Source organism: Lithobates pipiens, unplaced genomic scaffold, assembly GCF_037356315.1.
Source record: "Lithobates pipiens isolate NorthernLeopardFrog02 unplaced genomic scaffold, aLitPip1_a1.2 Scaffold_18, whole genome shotgun sequence".
Lineage (NCBI taxonomy): Eukaryota > Metazoa > Chordata > Amphibia > Anura > Ranidae > Lithobates > Lithobates pipiens.
The window spans coordinates 654,179,492-654,183,736 of NW_027507758.1; the positions used below are offsets into that span (position 1 = coordinate 654,179,492).

General features: G+C 49.1%; 1 protein-coding gene across 1 annotated transcript in view; it reads left to right on the forward strand.

Moving 5' to 3' along the window:
* The window catches only part of SLC4A1AP (solute carrier family 4 member 1 adaptor protein), a gene marked incomplete at its 5' end in the record, with an annotated part of 23,447 nt that extends 21,639 nt beyond the window's left edge, over window positions 1–1,808 (forward strand). Inside the window, 1 exon segment of the mRNA XM_077489423.1 lies at window positions 1–1,808. This exon segment is cut by the window's left edge and continues 633 nt beyond it.
* Between the last annotated feature and the right edge of the window lie 2,437 nt (window positions 1,809–4,245).

Consider the following 4,245-nt stretch of genomic DNA (forward strand, 5'->3'; position numbering starts at 1 on the left):
GAGACCCCTCATGGGGATCATGACTAGGCTCCGGGGGGGGGGGGGGGGGTGAAACATAGGGGGCGTGGCCTGAGCCCAGGCTGGAACTGACAGACACTTTCATAGCAAATTTTGCAGCAATGTGCGGCTCAAGGGATATTTTCCTCGCTACAGCGACTAAAGGTGGCCACACATGTATCAATAGGATCGTTTAGTCGAGAATTCAAATCCAGGCGATCCTTCGTTTGTTCGAAATTTTTTATTTATATATTTTTTTTATTTTAGTAAGGATTGTATATTAAAGCTGAACTCCAGCTTTCGTTTCAGTTTAAATAGTTCATTCGGGCCAACAAACGATTTCCCTTCACTAACATGTGGCTGCTGGGTGTGTGCTCCTATATAAGCTGTATGTAGCCACAGCTCAAAGGCAGGCTGATGATGTCACAACCTCTGACTCAGCCAATCACAGAAAGCTTTGTCTTCATTAATAAAATGCAAAGATGCCTATGAATGGCTGAGGGGCACTCAGACTTACACCATCTTGTTCCGGGTGTGAGACGGGGAAAGTCTCCTCTCTCTCTCACCTAGAATACAGTACTATATACTGTATGTAGGCTCAGCTCAGAGGCAGACTGATGTCACATCCTTTGATTCATCGATGGCATACAAAGCTGCCTATAAATGGCTGAGCGCCGCTCAGACTGAGGCTATAGTGTTACGGGTGTGAGACGGGATGGTCTCCTTTCTCACACGGATCACAGTACTGTATGTAGTCTCAGGTCAGCTCAGAGGCAGACTGATGTTGTCACAACCTTTTGATTCATTGATGGAATACAAAGCGGTCTATGAATGGCTGAGCGCTGCTCAGACCAACGCTATCTTTTTCCAGGTGTGAGATGGGAAGATATTCTCTTGCACCCGGTAAACAGTGCTATATACTGTATGAGGCCACAGCTGCATACAGTTTATACAGCGCCCCCAGTGGCTGCACATGCTAGTGAAGGGAAATGGTTTATTTGGGCCAGCTTGGTCCGACTGAACTGTTTAAGCTCAAACTAAAGCTGGAGATCAGTTGTGTTTTTGTTTTTGTTTTTTTAACCTCTTTCTGCTGGCCCTTTAAAGAAGTTCTAAACACCAGTGGTGGTTCCTGGACTTCCCAGTCATGTGATCACTATGATTGGCTATTACAGTGATCACTTGATCAAGAACCCGACCTATTGGCTAAGTGACCAGAAGCTGTCGCTGATGGCGCAGTAGTGCTGGGGGCGCTCGATTGAGCATGCTCCCAGCATAAAATGCTGACACCGGCCCATCGACACATAAATCCCACCAGGGGGATATGTGTACCGCCAACATTAAAGAGTGAAATGTTGGCCTCAGCTGTGGCCCCCCGTTGAGATGAGATGCAATCCCACCAAAAGGACGCCAACGCACCGAGCCACCGCCAGCAATCGTCAGTCTCTCTGTGTATGAAAACATTTGTCGCCTGTTTCACAAGCTTTGTATTTCAGGTCTTATAGAGTTCTAGAAGAGACGGCACTCGGCAGAATCTCTTCTCCGCTCCCCTATGGACTGTCAGTTGTTAGAGTGGACATTTTTATTTTTGTGATTTATTTTTATTTTATTTTTTGCACCTTGTACAATTCCGAAGCTGTAAATACCTGTTCGTTTGTAGCGTTGTGTTTCTAAAATAACATTTAAAAAAAAAAAGTTACATTTTTGGGTTTCAGATTTGGCCATGTACCTGTAGGGTGTTCCTTTTTATTTCGTTTACCGTTTAGGTTTTTATTGATTTGTTTTTTTTGCAATAAAATTAATTGTGGAATAAACGAGGAGCGAATGTTGTGTGTTCAGAGCCTGCAAAGTGTCCCTCCTAATCTGCAGCGGTTCTCAACGCCTGTCCTTGGGACCCACCAACGGGCCAGATAACTGAAATGCATCCCAGGTGATATCATTTGCTGCTCAGTGATTGCCGTGTTCTAGTCTACATCTCCCCCAAAGGTAATACATAAAACCTGGCCTGTCAGTGGGTCCTGAGGACAGGAGTTGAGAACCATTGTTCTAATGGTCCTGGGATGGGAGCTTCACACACAGTGTCCCTCTAATGGTCCTGGGATGGGAGCTTCACACACAGTGTCCCTCTAATGGTCCTGGGATGGGAGCTTCACACACAGTGTCCCTCTAATTGTTCTGGGATGGGAGCTTCACACACAGTGTCCCTCTAATGGTTCTGGGATGGGAGCTTCACACACATTGTCCCTCTAATGGTCCTGGGATGGGAGCTTCACACACAGTGTCCCTCTAATGGTTCTGGGATGGGAGCTTCACACACAGTGTCCCTCTAATGGTCCTGGGGAGGGAGCTTCACACAGTGTCTCTCTAATGGTTCTGGGGTGAGAGCTACACACACACACACACACACACACACACACACACACACACACACACACACACACACACACACACACACACACACACACACACACACACACACACTATCCCTCTAATGGTTCTGGGGTGGGAGCTTCACATACAGTGTCCCTCTAATGGTCCTGGGATGGGAGCTTCACACACAGTGTCCCTCTAATGGTTCTGGGGTGGGAGACACACACACACACCACACACACACAGTGTCCCTCTAATGGTCCTGGGGTGGGAGCTTCACACACAGTGTCCCTCTAATGGTTCTGGGGTGGGAGCTTCACACACAGTGTCCCTCTAATGGTCCTGGGATGGGAGCTTCACACACAGTGTCCCTCTAATGGTTCTGGGATGGGAGCTTCACACACAGTGTCCCTCTAATGGTCCTGGGATGGGAGCTTCACACACATTGTCCCTCTAATGCTCCTGGGGTGGGAGCTTCACACACATTGTCCCTCTAATGGTCCTGCGGTGGGAGCTTCACACACAGTGTCCCTCTAATTGTTCTGGGATGGGAGCTTCACACAGTGTCTCTCTAATGGTTCTGGGGTGAGAGCTACACACACACACACACACACACACACACACACACACACACACACACACACACACACACACACACACACACACACACACACACACACACACACTATCCCTCTAATGGTTCTGGGAGCTTCACATACAGTGTCCCTCTAATGGTCCTGGGATGGGAGCTTCACACACAGTGTCCCTCTAATGGTTCTGGGGTGGGAGACACACAGTGTCCCTCTAATGGTCCTGGGGTGGGAGCTTCACACACAGTGTCCCTCTAATGGTTCTGGGGTGGGAGCTTCACACACAGTGTCCCTCTAATGGTCCTGGGATGGGAGCTTCACACACAGTGTCCCTCTAATGGTTCTGGGGTGGGAGACACACACACCACACACACAGTGTCCCTCTAATGGTCCTGGGGTGGGAGCTTCACACACATTGTCCCTCTAATGGTCCTGGGATGGGAGCTTCACACACAGTGTCCCTCTAATGGTCCTGGGGTGGGAGCTTCACACACAGTGTCCCTCTAATGATCCTGGGGTGGGAGCTTCACACACAGTGTCCCTCTAATGGTTCTGGGGTGGGAGCTTCACACACAGTGTCCCTCGAATGGTTCTGGGATGGGAGCGCCACACACAAAGTATCTGTCTAATGGTCCTGGAATGGGAGCTTCACATGCAATCTGTCCCTCTAATGCAGGGATATGCACGGACCTCCAGCTGTTGGGGAACTACAAGTCTCACGATGTATAGCAAGTCTCTGACAGGCCACAAGCATGACACCCTGAGGCAGAAGCATGATGGGACAGCTGGAGGTCCACGTATTGCATATCCCTGCTCTAATGGTCCTGAGACAGGAAAAAAGTGTCCCTCCTAATCTGCAGCGGTTCTCAACTCCTGTCCTCGGGACCCACCAACAGGCCAGATAATTGAAATACATCCCAGGTGATATCATTTGCTGCTCAGTGATTGCCGTATTCTAGTCTGCATCTCCCCCCAAGGTAATACATAAAACCTGGTCCGTTAGTGGGTCCTGAGGATAGGAGTGGAGAACCATTGCTCTAATGGTTCTGGGATGGGAGCTTCACATGCAAACTGTCCCTCTAATGGTCTTGGGATGGGAGCCTCACATGCAAAGTGTCCCTCTAATGGTTCTGGGCATTAGGAAAGCTTTGAGCAGCTTTGTTGGAGCCTTTAACCACTTGTCTACCAAGTCTATTCTGACACTTCTCACATATAAACAGTTTTTGTTTTTGGAGCTGGCTGGGCCTGGAGGGGGGGGGGGGGGGGGGGGGTTGTGCTTACTTTGTGGGCC